Genomic DNA, 16,488 nt, shown 5'->3' on the forward strand with positions numbered 1-16,488 from the left:
GCGTGTTATGGGCAACAACAACTCAACCTGTAAGAAATCAAAACGACATAAGTACTCGTTCATTCAACTTTCAACCTAAAATCCATGTTGAACTTGCAAAATCTACAATCAAATCTGAGATTTCTCAACGGCGATCGGGTGAAAGAGACAAATTTAGCCGTCTAGCCCCATTGACTCCCATTCATTTTGCACTCATGGCGATCGCCCCCAGTGGAACTCTGGTGGTACTACAACCAAAATTCGGTACAATAGGACTTAATAGGGAGTGGGCAGGCTCTCCGTAGACGGGCTCTGGTATAGCTTAGCTTACAAAAATATAATATATAAAACTGACATTTGGATATTTGACTTACCAGTGACAAAATGTTTACTGCATTTTTTAGTGCATACTGAGTGTCAGGATCCCAATTTACCCATTCGTTCCAGCCTGTACCCACTTTTGTGTCCTTAAATGCTCGTTTTTTGGGGTCGACAGATTATAAAAACTTATTTCTGGGTTTTTTAGCTTGTTTGCTGTACACCTTGTCAACAGCAGCTTTTAGGCATTTTTCTGTCTTTTGTTATAAGTCATAAATGAAATGAAGGCAGAGAATGCGTTGGCCTCTCGCAATGCAAAGTCAATGGAGATGGTTGGATTGTTTTCCCCCCCCGGTGGGCGTGGTCTTCAGATTATGACACGTTGCGCTCTGTCTCTATCGTCAGCAGGTTTATTGGACTGCTTCCACTTTAAGACCGAGTGCTACTGATGCACCATATTTTCTCCCAACTATATACGTCCATTTTAGACATAAACTGTGTTAAAGTGAATAAACTGTTTTTAAGTGAATCTCCAAGCAGATCATTTTGACATATTTTTGTGTATAGTTTTTAGACGCGCACACGAAACCCAAAGTAGTTTGCTTGTCTCGACGCAGTCCGTTTCGGAGCGCGCGCAGCATGGGAACAACGTGTCTTGCGCAGATATTTGTGATTTTAACTGCTCTTTTTATTATCAAACGCGTCCCGCAATTTTACAACAGTAGAGACTGCATTTTACTACAAGCACTTATTGTGCTGATTCTGACGTTAAGTCTGAGTTTTAGAGAGAAATTACAGTGCACCGCTCTGAAAGGTAGGAAGTTGCGCTAGACAGAATGCGGCTATAGTTTTTAATGGTTTTACCTCAAATATCTTCTTTTTATAATCATTGGAAGCCAAAATCTAAATCTAAAATAAGATAAGATTAATATCACCGATCTAAAGTGTAACGATTAACCATACGTTTGAATGTTTAGTCCTCCATAGTCACTCAGCTGAAGGCTGTCATGTTGTGCGCGCTGTGGCTCCGCGTGAGAGATATCTTTCTCTTTCTCTAAGCCCCTAAACTAAACACACCCTAAGCTCCATTGTTGGTATTAAGTAAAAACTAAACACTGTTAAAAAAAAAAAAATTCGTAAAGTACAATTTTTTAAGTACAATAAAATATAAAAATTAAATGAAAAACTTTAAAAAACTTAAACTAAATTTGGCAGTTGAAATAACTGAAAGTTAACTAAAAATGAATTAAAGCTAAATAAATATTTTAAAAACCAATTAAAAAATACAAAAATCACATAAAAGTATAGCTACTAAAACCTAAACTAAAATGAATGGAAACTATAATAAGTATATATATATTTAAAAAAAAAAACTAATTCAAAATATTCACTAAAATAACACTGCCCTACTTTAAATCTAACCAGTTCTCTACCATATAAAATTCAACATACTGATTCCATGAATTAAATTTTCTATGAGCCTATTCAATGCTGAAATCCTTACCCCTAAGAATGAGCAATAGTGACAGTTTTAGCGAGCATCACTCATTAGATTGACTTTATTAAACAGCTCCACCAAGTGGAAATTGTGAGAAGAGGCAGGACACGACATCAAAAAAGCCCCTTTTTACTAGCAGACTGCCTCTTGAAAAAACTCTCTATAGCAAAAGATCAAGCTATTAAAATTCGTTTTTATATTGTAGAGTATGACATCACTGCACACGCCTATGAGATTTTAGGGCTATTTCTGTCTAAGAAAAAAGAGAGCCATTATGTCCTTGAGACAACCATCTAAGTGTTTGTAGTCTTTAGCAACCACGGTCAGTGAGAAAAAACAAACCACCAAAAAAGTGGCACGACTAATCAATGAGAAGCCAAAACAATCATGTTTAAGGAATAATTAGTTATGGGGGCGATAAACCCTCCTTTCTGGAGTGTCCAGGGTAATTGGATTGACTAGAGGTCGCCCTTTTCTTAAAGAGTTGTGTTCTGCAGTTCAGACACAGAGGAGAGTCAATGTGTGTTGAAAGCTCAAGGTCTGCCTTAATGGACACTTGGGCATATTTGTGACCTGTGACCAATGACTAGTGACCGGTGCTTGTTTGATTTCCGTTCCTCACTGTTGCTGAACCGAACAAGCTCTATTGTGCCAGTGGTCAATACAAAGTGCTTACAGTAAAGTGTGTTAAGACAGCCTGCAGAAACATGTAATCTGCTGTAGAGTGTTATTAAGTTGGCTTGAGAGAGCCAACTTACTGAAATCCTATTTAAACTTATTAAGTTGGCCTGAGAGAGACAACTTACTGAAATCCTATTTAAACTTGTTATTATTATTCTTCTTACTGAAATTTACAATTGTATTGCAGCCTAGAGCTTTAACTACATACTCCAAACTTGGCTCAGACACTCAAACTGATCTGACTCGATATGCTATATCTTTTCTAACTGAACGAACAAACGGTTTTCCTAAAAATGACGATCAAAACTCCGAAAAACTCCCATTGACTTAAAGGACAAATCCAGTGAAAAATGAACCTAGGGGTAATTAACACATGGTTACCGAGTCGATCGTTCCCTGCGATGCGTTTTCATGAAAATCGAATGTATAGAGTTTTATCTTTAAAAACAGATTAGCTCATAACAGTAGTATATGGGGCACAGAGTAAGTAAAAATAAATCGCTAGTTAATACCACTAACAAGGCTCAAAATAGCCTCACACTAACACGGTAACATAATGAGGGTCCTTACATACAAACCGAAGCATTGAGAACTTTGTAAGTGTACAGACAGTTTACTCTGTGCCCCATATACTACTGTTATGAGCTAATCTGTTTTTAAAGATAAAACTCTATACATTCGATTTTCATGAAAACGCATCGCAGGGAACGATCGACTCGGTAACCATGTGTTAATTACCCCTAGGTTCATTTTTCACTGGATTTGTCCTTTAACATTGTGGAATTCTCACATTTTTAAACTGACCAACCGACAAAAAATCAAATCTAAACACCTTGAAGACTAAATCAAATCAGTTCTATATACTATATGAGCCATTGAGACTCATTTAAACTAACAAACTAGATCTACTTCAAACTATTTTAAACTTTAAACTACTTTAAACTTCAAACTAAATTAAACTTCAAACTAATTTAAACTTTAAACTTCAAACTAATTTAAACTTTAAACTAATTTAAACTTCAAACTACTAAATTTACTTCATTTAAACTTATAAACTCTAAACTCATACACTTATAAACTAATTAACTTATAAACTCATGAATGCATAGACTTATGAACTCTTAAACTCATTTAAACTTATAAACTCTATCTATCATAAACTTCAAACTACTTTAAACTACTTTAAACTTCAAACTACTTTAAACTACTTTAAACTTCAAACTAATTTAAACTTTAAACTTCAAACCACTTTAAACTTCTTAAGTTTAAAGCTCCCAGCTCCCAAGCAACTCCATAACAACCAAACTTGAGTACCCTAGCAACCGTTTTGCAAGACCTATATCTCTGTATCAGAACATTGTATAGAGATGAGGTTTGGCTCTTTTGACTCATGCTAGCAAACAGCACTTCCAACATGCTACACATGCTAGCAGTGAATAGCTACATGCTAATAGCAATTAGTTAAGTGTTAAATCATGCCAAGATCATGCTAAGAACTCTATAAAAACTCCATAGTAACCATCTGTGACAACTACCAACCACCTAGTAACACCATATCAACCGCCCCGAATAATTTAGCAACTGCCTAGCAACACCATAGCAACCACCCAGAACACCATAGCAACCGCCTAGCAACCACCCAGAATACCTTAGCAACCGCCTAACAACACTATAGCAACCACCCAGAACACCCTAGCAACCGCCTAGCAACCACCCAAAACACCTTAGCAACCGCCTAGCAACCACCCAGAACACCCTAGCAACCAACCAGAATACCCTAGCAACCACCTAGCAACAGCATAGCAACCACCCTGAATACCTTAGCAACCACCTAGCAACACCATAGCAACCACCCAGAACACCCTAGCAACCACCCAGAATACCCTAGCAACCGCCTAGCAACCATCCAGAACACCCTAGCAACCAACCAGAATACCCTAGCAACCGCCTAGCGACACCATAGCAACCACTGAGAACACCCTAGCAACCGCCTAGCAACCACCCAGAATACCTTAGCAACCGCCTAGCAACACCATAGCAACCACTCAGAACACCCTAGCAACCGCCTAGCAACACCATAGCAACCACCCAGAACACCCTAGCAACCGCCTAGCAACCACCCAAAATACCCTAGCAACAGCATAGCAACCACCCAGAACACCCTAGCAACCGCCTTGCAACACCATAGCAACCACCCAGAACACCCTAGCAACTGCCTAGCAAAAAACTTTCTGGTCCAAACTTTCTCAAGCCAACTTGACAAAGTTTGTCTTGACGAACTTTCTCATCTAGTTTCTCTTTCTACTCCTATTCACATTAGGCCTGGCCACAGTTTTGAGATGGAAGGTGGGCCGTCCTGTGCGAGTCTCAGGGCACACTGGGAGGTGAAGTATTCAAAGTCATTCTGCAAAAACCAAACATTAATATTGAATTATTTTTTAACTTTGTCAAATTTTGTTGTTAAATCAGTGGCTAAGAATTTTATTTTACTCAATTTTTAAAGAATAATAATGAGATGTTTACTAATTAAAACATATAAAATGGATTCGCAGCTTGGATAGATGGATATAGAGACGGACAGACAGTCCGACCTATTTTGTAATTGAGAGCAAAGGCTGGAGGTTTTTCCTCAGGAGAATCAGAGCAATATTAATCTGCTTAAAAAACCTTAACACACACTAAGCTCTCACACGCTCTCTCCAGACATTACTGTACATTCCTCTTTGCTCCCTCCCTCCATTCTCTCAGTGTGGGAAGAAATATTATAATCCATTGAAAAATGCATGCAGTACAAATACCGTGTGTGAAAAGGAGACCATTTTGAATTGAATAAAAAAAATGGTAATACATTTATTTTTGTGTGCATATAAAACGCAAATTGCAACCCACACTCAGTGCTCGAAGTGGGGTACTCACTGGTACGCAGTACCGGCACTTCTACATTTTACAGTGTAGTCTGCACTTTTTCTTGCGTACCGCTACTTCTCGCATGTAGCTGGTACTCGTACTACTCTACCACTGACAGAAAAAGCGTCAGTGTCACGCCCGTTTCACATATACTCCGTTTGTAGTGCGTATGCGGTGCATATTTTTTTCCGCACCCATGTTAAAGCTGCCGTCGGCAACATTTTTTTGATCATATTCAGTGAAATCGACACTATAATCCGACAGAACAACATAAATAAGGTGGTTTTAGAAAAAAAACAGAGCTTCTAACTCCACCTGGAGCGTGTTATTTGTTTTGCAAAAATCCACCGCTCCCGGATCATCGGGTCCAATCAGCTCAGGGGGGTGTGAGATCTGACTGTCAATCACAGGTCGTGCACACGCCACAGATCCCACTCCCCCCTCGCGCACGTTACAATATCACATGCACACGCCTGAAGTTCGCAGGTGTGTTGGATTGTATGAAGCGTGATGGCGGAGAGAAAATCTACTAACAAGCTTCCAATTCCTCAGTTATTGCTATCTATCTATGGGTAGATTAGCCAGGGCAGCCTACCTCCGAGTCCATGGTGTTGATCGATGCTGAAGAGATGGCGTGGACACATTCACATAAAATCTGGTGCACATGCAATGATGGTGCTCGATGCAGAGCCAAATGGGAGGAGCTAGAGCTCGAGCTCCCCCTTTTCTGGAGCTCCAGCTCCACCTCGCTATATTTAGTGGGCAGGGCTTCGCTGCAGCGTCAAATGGGAGGAGCTAGAGCTCTAGATCTAATGCCGCGTTCCAGGCAACCTGTAACCCGTGTTTTTCCAACCTTATACCCGTGAAAGTGCACTGAAACGGCAGTCAAACCCGTGACTTCCCACCCGTGAACTCGTACTAGATCGATGTACTCCCAGTTACGAGATGGAGAAACACGGGTTACAGGTTGCCTGGAACGCGGCATTATCCCTCGCTGGATATAGTCAGAGAATGTCTAATAAGGCGAGAAGTTTCACTCTCAGTACACTTCCGGCTTCTGAAATGGTTGCAGTTCCACTCTGATTCCATATGAGGGCGCTCACAGGACGAGTGCAGAATGAATGGAGGTCTATGGCAGTATACCCATCAAAATCCACTTTTCTCAGGAAATATTTTTTTGTCTAGTAATTTGAATATTGTATTCGAAAAGAGATGCAAAGAAATTACACATTAGTCACTTAAAAAGTCTTTTAAAGTGTCAATGACGTCATACACATCGTGCGACCAGAGATACTGCTTTACGGCAATCCTTCAGTCACTTTGGTGCCTTCGCGCTCTGCACTTTCTTTTCTCTCGAGGCATCGACAACACAGCTGACACAGGTAAATACACATGCTAGACGAGTTTTTGTTTTGTTTGTTTCTGGTCCCGCTTCGGATGCCACGATGCCATCAAGCGGTATCTCTGGTCGTAATCAGTCCTTCACTGACCAATCATTAGCAGAATGCTAGCGTGTTATGGGCAACAACATCTCAACCTGTAAGAAATCGAAAGGACATAAGTACTCGTTCATTCAATTTCCGACCTATAACCCATGTTGAACTTGCAAAACCTACAATCGAATCTGAGATTTCTCAACGGCAATCGGGTGAAAGAGACAAATTTAGCCGTCTAGCCCCATAGACTCCCATTCATTTTGCACTCATGGGCGATCGCCCCCAGTGGAACTCTGGTGGAACTACAACCAAAATTCGGTACAATAGGACTTAATAGGGAGTGGGCAGGCTCTCCGTAGACGGGCTCTGATATAGTGGACAGAACATGATGCGCTATCAAGCCTGTTAATGGTGTTGACATTAGATGAAAGATGATGGAACATAGAAAGATGTTGGCATACATAATATTGTATTTCTCTAATATTTGTCATGATTGATTATTTATCGTTCTTAATAAGACCATTGCTCACACTATGTGTGTGTTTTTCTAAAAACTGTTGAAACTTTGTTTCTATGTATTATTTTCTCTTTATTACGATGAACAGTTTCGTTGTTTTCCTCACTTTTTAAAGCCAATTTGGACAAAAGCGTCTGCTATATGATTATGTAAATTACTAGACTTAAAAGGCAATGTGAAAGCTTACTAACTGTGCACCCGTTTATTTTTTGTCCACTGCATTAACGTGTGTGTTATTTGTGAATTAATCTAAATCATCTGATTAATTTATGAAATAAAAATAATAAGACTAGGTTACCTAATCTGCCCTTTTTGTACGTAAATGTAAAAGGCTACTCCAACAGGCCAGTTGTAATTTTTTTTGTTATATTGTAAATTGAAATGGAATATTGACTGTAATTTTGGATAGACTCAACCTTGATAGGCTATGCATTAAGCTATTTTAATGAAATGGAAACAAGCAGTCCAGTACTCTAAAACCAGCCATGTGACTTCCCACACTAAAGGAAAAACAAGATAACAAATGTGCTCTGAGATTATCCACTCCAACCAAATTTGGGAGAAGATTATTTAAAAGTCACTTGCTCCACTCTCCCACAAGTGCTGAGTTGGATTTATTTGTTTCTATTAGCCTAAATTAGCAAAATGTTCATCTAACTTAAAATTAATCCTAAATCTAGATAAAATGTTATAAGATAAAAAAATATATATATCTTTTAATAAGATAAAAAGTATATCCCAAGAACACAACACTTTTTTTCCACAACATTTTTGGTATAATAAGATAAAATAATCAATTTTATGAATATATTTCAAGAACACACTTCACATAACATTGTAATATTTTACAAAACTCAATCAATTTATTTTCATAGTACCCCCACTGGTAGATTCAAGTTCAAGTTGATTTTATTTATACAGCACATTTTATAACAGCCACTGACTGACCTAAGTGCTTTACAGAACTACAAAATTAAATAGAATAATACTTGCATAACAGCACAACACAGATAAGTGCAGCAAAGCTAAGAGCAGCCTTAAACAGGAGTAGCAAAAACATTGATCGGACTTAAAATATAAAATAAGAAAACAGAAATAACAGCAAAAAAGTATCAGACTTATCAATAATAAAACAGAAATGGGAGTGTCAGACTCCGGTAAAAAGGAAGGTTTCAGGCGTCATTTTATATGTGGAAATAAATCTGATATGAATTGGATGTGCATTTTGGACCTGCCGTGTAAGCGAACAGATCGTAGCCTACATTCTGTCAATCTCGCATTTGTCTTTTTATAACTGTTCGCGGTACAGATATATCTATAACAAATTAAACTACTCTTGTTGACTAACAGAGTATCAATTGTGTTCATTTGTGTTAAATAAAAATCGATCTGGCGCTGAAATATGTTGCTTTTGAAATCATGCTGAGTGTTCGTAGTCGCTGCTGCTGTCAATTTAACGACAAGCAGTTTCTCTAAATAACGCTGCCTAGCATAATTATTTAGTCTCTCCCGATAGAGCCCGTTTCCTTACGCTTCCTCCTAATCCATATCTTCCCAAGAAACTGTGGCGTATCGCTAAAATGCAAACGCATATCAAGCTGCTCTTTCTCTCTCTTTTGCCATTTCTCTCGGCCTCACTGTATTAGTAACCATGGCAACGGATAGCGTTACCACACAAAATGGTGGCGCCTTCCCGGAATGCAACGCTGCGTGAAAAGATCGTTCGTGACGTAACTCCTTGATAGCGTTTATCGCGAAAGTTAATCTGCGCCTGCGCGGCCCCGCCCACTAAATCCAGCGAGGTGAAGCTGGAGTGGAGCATGAGCTGGAGCAACAGCGAGGGGAAGAGCTGGAGCTCTAGCTCCTCCTATTTGGCTCTGCATCGAGTACCACTTGAAAACGTCGGCTAAGTCGACCTAATCTGCCAGACTTGCCGACTGCAGCTTTAACAGGTTAGAACTTTCACACTAGGTCCGGTGATCCGTTCCAGGTGCGGTGCGTATACAGTAGTGCTGCGTTCGTTTCCGCGCCGAGTCTATTCTGCTGTGCTGCACGCGCTGAATTAAAGTGGCAGCGCACGGTTCGTGGTCAAAATTAACACAGAATGACATGAAAATATAATAATATCACCATAAATGCATTTAATTAAATAAAATGTAGTAATCTCACCATAATTGTATTTTTGGACTTGCAGACTTGGAGGAGTTCCGTTTGCACGCACGCAAGACTTGTTTAAATACATTTATGTTGTTAATAAATAACAATAAATTGTTGTTGTACCTGCAATATCTCCAAGTTTTGTTTTTCACTGTAAAAATTTCAAATGTCATGATTTGCCAATGCAAGAGAGTACCGGCACCTTTTTCCCCCCACTTCAAGCACTGCCCACACTTACATAAAAAATAATTACGTTGAAATTACATGTACTGAAATTATATTAATATTCAACATTTAAATTACATCCTAAATCAAACAGTTAAAATACACCGTATATGCAAATTATAATTAAATTCACTTCACTGTTGTAATTTTGTTACCGAGAAGGTACTTTTTTTTCTTTTTAAATTTGTTCAGACTAATGAATAATTTTTAAATTGAATTAAAAAATATAGGAAAATATTTTACCTATCTTTTACCTTGACTCCTTACCTTCCAATGCAGAGAATTAAATGCTGAAGTGGGCAACAAGATGATGATGATGTTGATAATGATGATGATGATGATGATAATATTATAACATTAAAACAAAAATAAAAAGTCTGGTGGGTCCAAACAGGTCTGAGTAGCTCACGAGTGTCGCACACAGGCTGCAGGTTTTCACAAGCTTGGGAGGAGGAGGAGGAGGAGGAGGAGGAGGAGGAGGCTCACTCTTAAATGGAAGTTGTAGACTTCTTCTAGGAAATTGAGGGAGTGACCCACAACTCTGCACACAGACAGGAGAGAGTGAAAGAATGAATACACAGCCCTCCCTGTTTCCTGTTCTCTCACAGCCCCCCAGAATGGAAGTGGACACTCATTAACACTGGTGTTTTAGGCATGCTCAACTTTCCCCCAAATGCTTTGACACCCACCCCTTCAAACCAAACCAAAACAATACGCACAATGATCGTTTTAAATAAACTTTTTCTTGCGGAAACACACTCAATTAAAGCTGCAAGTAGCATTTATCGGGGTTCAATCGGTTTAAGGCCTTTAAACACATGCGCATGCGTTTTATTAACACTTAGTTTAACCAAAAGTAATTTATAAAAGATCATATAAGAGATTCAGTCAAGAATCTTTTTGTACAGACGTAAATAATGTATGTTGGATTGATGTTTATAAGGAATTTCATCTTGATAATGCATTTTCAGCATTTGAAAGATTATTTTACACTTTGGTGGACAAACATGCACCGTCCTATGAAAAAATGTACAGTGAAGAATGTTAGGGCACCATGGATTGTTAATGAGTTGAAAAACATTATGTTTGAGAGAGATGTGGCAAAGGGTACAGCAAACAGAACTTGGAACAAGGAGGATTATTGGAACAAGTATTGTTAGATTTTAGCTCAGCTTTTGATGTACTGGATCATAAATTATTGCTGGATAAACTGAAATGTTACAAATGTACTTCTCATACTGTACATTGGTTTAAAAGTTAACTGTCTAATGGGACAATGTGTATTTTATAGTGAAAGTTGTTGCAATGAGAAAGAGTTGCAATGTGGTGTGCCTCAAGGAAGTTGTTTAAGACAAATTATCTTCCTCTTGTTTTAAAATGTGCATGGACAGTCATGAATGCAGATGATAAAACATTATATTTACGTGCTACATCAATTAAGCAGTTGTCTGCTGCTTTGGATGAGGAAATACAATTGGTCATAAAGTAGGTACGGAATAATAAGTTGGTTCTAAACTTGATAAAAACCAAAAGAATTGTGTTTGCATCACATTGCATAAAAGTTGATTGCATCAAACGTTAAATTTGTCTGTAAAGAGTGCCTATTGAACAGGTAGAGAAAATAAAACTTCTTGGAGTTATTAGACAGTAGGCTGAAGTGGTCAAAACAGATAGAAAATATGGTAATAGGTAGGCTATGGGAAGAGGTTTGTCAGTTATTAAGAGATGTGTAAACTTTTTACCACAACACTGTATTTCTAAAATTGTGCAAACAATGGTTCTTGCTTAGATTATTGCCCAGTGGTGTGGTCGAGTAAATCAAGTTAAGACAAAAAATGTAACTAATTGAAAAATTACAATTAGTTCAGAACAGAGCGACACGACTCACTTTAAACTGTAATAGAAGGGCTAATATAATAAGAATGCACTGGCGAAGGATTGTCTCTCTGCTTTGTTTTATAAGAAATATTTCTGTGTCTAGAGTTCCTAATGTCCTGTACTCTCAACTTTAGTCATACTTTTAACACATGCATAAAAGGGATGTTTTTTATGTCCTGTTTTGAAAACCACTGCAAAACAATGCACTGTAATGTATAGAGGAAGGAAAATATGGAATGATTTACCATTGATCTTATTTATCTTAATGAATTTTTTAATAAGAAAAATTAGTTTAAAAAAAATATTTAAAGGAACATTTAATGGCACAATATATAGTAAATTGTTGATTTTGATATTTGGAATGAATGTTTGGTTAGTATGTTTCATTGACTTGACTTTTTATTGTTGTTGATTAAATGTAGTTTTGTATTTTTTTACTTGTTGGGACCCCAGGAAGAGTAGCCACTGCCTAGGTAGTGGCTAATGGGGATCCAAATAAACAAATAAAGTTAGATCATAGATGGAAAAGACCATTTACAGCCAATTGAGGCAATTTACTAAGGAAAAAATTGTTTTTTTAAAGTTTTTTTTGACAGTTGTAGCAGTTGTAGTCTTGCCTGATCTCCACCACTTTTATTAGGTGTCCTCAAAGTGTGCCAATACATATGTGTGTCAAATATGTTGTAAATATCTCATTTCATTTTGAAGTTTAGATAATATTTATATTTATGAGAGCATAAAAATGATCCATGGGCGACATTGATTGGATGTTTTTGTCAGTTCATATAATAATTTTGACATTTGGGCGTTATTGTTTAGCTATTGACCTATGTTTTCAAATTTCCCGTGGTGGTTTTGTCTCGATCGTAATCGCAAGTTTTTTAAGCGCTAAATGACACCGTTACACAAACCATAAGGCGAAACCTGGCATGTTTGGTATCGTTGGACTCGGCAAGGATTCAGGAGTCTAAGGAGGTCACTCCCGTGAAAAAAGCTGACTTGAAACTTCTCAGGCTCCTTCAGGGCATTGTGCCGATGACACATACTTTTTTAAATACGCCAATGTTCTCATAGACTATTATGGCACCCTGGACAAAGACACTGCATGCCAATTTTCTTCGAACTAACGGTTGGGTGCGGTTATAGCCATTTTCATGATTTTTTTCCCTGTTATAGCGCCACCAAGTGGCCAATCGTTGCAATTTTTTTCATGTGATCTCAGATTCAGCTCATAAACGTGTCCCGAGTTTAGCGAAAATATCTCTTTCCGTTCACAAGTTATAGCCGTTTTAGTAAAAGTGGCCCCGGTCACATCGAACATTGTGGTTCCCCTTAGCGACCGTGAATTGAAATTAAGATTTTTTTTATGATTATTGATAGTCACTCTCCAGAGAATATTTCTGCAGTGGTTTGGTTCCGATCAGGCCAAAAACCTAGGAGTAGTTTGCAAAAGTAGGTTTTTCAAAAAAACTCAATTTACTTGAAAATGGCGCCTGAAGGACGAGCAAATCCGAGTATACCTTTGACCACTGTAGCGGCCCCGTCAGGCCATTCGGGCGTGCCTTTGGTGACGTTGTAGGCAGTGTGAGTACTACCAGCCATCAAAGTTTCAAGTCTCTACGACTTACGGTTCGGTCTGCCAGATCAGTTTTAGATGGAGAATGCTGCATCATGAGAAAATTAACAATAACAGTAGGGTTTCAGGACTACGTGCTTGAACCCCTAAATATTAATCACTAGCAACTTACTATGTATGATGTTACTGCTTAAAGCTTCTCCTACTTACAAGAGCTGAAGGAATCTCACTGCCCTACTTTACATCCATCTTACTGCCCAAGACCTGCTTTAACAAGGAGCGGTCCAATCCATATTGGTTTCATATTCCTACATAAAAACTAAAAACAAAACAAAAAACTATTTAAAGCGATAGTTCACCTAAAAATGAAAATTCTGTCAGTAATCACTCACCCTCATGTTGTTCCAACCCCGTAAGGCTTTCGTTCATCTTCGGAACACAAATTAAGATATTTTTGATGAAATCTGATTGCTGGATCACTCCTCCATAGGCTTCTATGGGATCGAAACTTGCTGGCCCAGAAAAGTTAGTAAAGACATCGTTAAAATAGTCCAAGTGACTACAGTGGCTCAACCACAAGTTTATCAAGTGACGAGAATACTTTTTGTGCGCAAAAAACAACAAAAATAATGACTTTATTCAACTATTCATTTTCTTCTGTGTGGGCCTGAGTGAATTCACGTAGTGTAACAGCGCAGCGCTTTTGTGTTGTATGTCACTACGTAGGCTCACTATTGGCCGACGCTAGTCATGTGTGTGATGCGTGTGACGTACAACACAGAAGTGCTGCGCTGTTAGACTACGTGAATAAATTCAGGCCCACACAGACGGAAACGAATAGTTGAATAAAAGTCATTATTTTTGTTGTTTATGCGCCAAAAAAGTATTCTGGTTCAAGAGAATCCGTGTATCAGTCGTTTTTTGATTTAATAAGAGTAGAAAAATGAGAAAACAGCTTGAATATTAGATTTCTAATATTCTAATAATAGTCCTCCGCTGCTGCAGTTGCACGGATTCTTAACGCGTTTATTGCAACTACGTAGTAAAAATGTATAGGCTACATTTAATCTTTTTCTCATCAAACAACCAGACTAACCAATGGCTCGACACAACCCGTACCGGGGAAGAGCCTAGACAGGGCTTTCTTTTGTGCAGATATAAATTCACCTACACTTTGCATCATCTGGGTATGGCAAGGTAGGCTAAATGACGGCTGTCATAGCCTGCATGGTCGCCCAGTAAGTTAAAAAAAAGAAATCAAGATATAAATCAATATAATTAGTAGTAAATAAAAAACAAAACAAAAAACAGCTGTTTGAAAATACGTCTATCAATTTGTAAAATGTCAAATGTTCAATAATCGTTTAAAGAAATCAAATTCATAACTGTTTAAAATTCCACACAATATTCAATTTTGTTAGATTACACTTGTCAATAATTAAAATTTACACAATTCAAATCATTTTGTCATATTATAAGCTCCATACATCATCATCTTTACACATCAAAGGAAGTAATAGAGCAGAAAAGACCTAAAATATCCAGTAGTGGGGCAGCAAACTTTTGACACACACAGTTCTAGACAGGGATTCAAATTATATACTTTCTTACATTCCATTGTTCATCAGAGTTCAAAATAAAATGAATGTTTTAAAGGAGCCAGAAGAAAAGCAGAAGAGAGCTGAGTGATCATGGAGGTGATGTGGTGTATCACACGGGTCGGAAAGAGTGCCGTTGATCGCTGTAGGGAAGAGGAAAGAGTGAGAGACTTTCATGTGACTTCTAGTAGATTCTGGATTTTGGCCCAGTGCGCACAGTCAGAGGTCTTCACTCATCCGCACTTTTGTCTGAGAGTTATGGCCAATATAACAACACAATTTTCATATAAAAACAGATTATTATGCACACATACATTAAATGTACATTAATACAGTCCAAAAAATAAAATAAAAAATGAGACAAAAAGCAATGCAAAAAAAAAAAACTAAGCAAATCAAAACCAAACAAAAACTAAACAAAACTAAGCAAAACACAAACTAAGCAAAAACCAAAACAAACAAAATCTTAAACCAAAACTATGCAAAACAAAAAAACTAAGCAAAACAAAACAAACAAAAACTAAGCTGAAAAACTAAGCAAAACAAACAAAAACTAAGCTGAAAAACTAAGCAAAACAAAACAAACAAAAACTAAGCTAAAAATTGAAGCAAAACAAAACAAAAACTAAGCTAACCAAAAAACTAAACACAAACTAAAGCTAAACAAAAACTAAACACAAAATAAAGCAAAACCAAACTAAACAAAATCTAAGCAAAACAAAACACTAAGCAAAATAAAAACTAAGCAGAACAACAGAAGAAAAAAGAAGAAGAAACATGTTCTGGTATAAAATAGATATGAAATATACTGTAGATATTTCTAGGTCACTAATGAAACAAGAAAATCTGTGATCATAACATACTGTAATCATCAAGTTTTACACACACTTGTAGAGATCATGCTCAAGTGCTGCTGTCATCAAGGTAAAGGGGGACTTTTCCATCATTTGAACATGCACTGATGATGGCATGATACTGAAGAGAGGGAACTGATTTGAGAGTAATCAAGAAACTACTGCTTCAATCAGATAGCTGTTTTGATTAGTGTGTTTCCTAAGCACTTCCTGCACAGTTCTCAAAGAATAAACCCTGGATGTAGCATCAAGTCAGAGTGGTCCTGTGCATCGGAGGCCGTTTATACTAGTGTATATCGGAAATGGAAGAGACTGTGAAACCCACTGAAGTGCATAATTGGACTTTGCAAGGTCAAACAGAGTCTTCGGATAGTGAGGAAAAGAGACACACAGAGGTAAAGACATGTATGATTTATCCAGTATGTGGCTATTGAGATCCCATAAAACATCCGCCAAACCCAGCCATCAAAGGATTCCAGCCGTCTCAGCTCCACTAATCGCAAAATTCCTTCAAAGTCAGTTATGAAAAAATTGCCTGCCCGCACACATGCCGTCCTTCAGTGGGGGGTGCTTATGCAACCTACCGAATGAATTCAACTCTTCTTACATAACATTTGCCGTACTGAATCGACAAGAAGAGTACAGCAACACCTCAGTTTTAGTTACCTTAGTTTTACCTTAGTTACCTCACCTTAGTTTTTAAACACACACAGATATATATATATATATATATATATATATATATGTATTAGGGCTGTGAAATGATTAATCGTGATTAATCGCATCCAAAATAAAAGTTTGTGTTCACATAATATATGAGTGTGTACTGTGCATAATTATTTTGTATATATAAATACACACACA

General features: G+C 37.7%; 1 protein-coding gene across 1 annotated transcript in view; it reads right to left on the reverse strand.

Moving 5' to 3' along the window:
- Positions 1-10,163, reverse strand: part of oca2 (oculocutaneous albinism II) — a 100,774-nt gene extending 90,611 nt beyond the window's left edge. Inside the window, exon 1 of the mRNA XM_084128008.1 lies at positions 9,986-10,163. The gene's annotated coding sequence lies outside the window, so the exon portion shown is untranslated. The remainder of the gene's footprint in view (positions 1-9,985) is intronic.
- Positions 10,164-16,488: the final 6,325 nt, after the last annotated feature.

This window comes from Abramis brama (assembly GCF_963993115.1).
Source record: "Abramis brama genome assembly, chromosome: 11".
NCBI lineage: Eukaryota > Metazoa > Chordata > Actinopteri > Cypriniformes > Leuciscidae > Abramis > Abramis brama.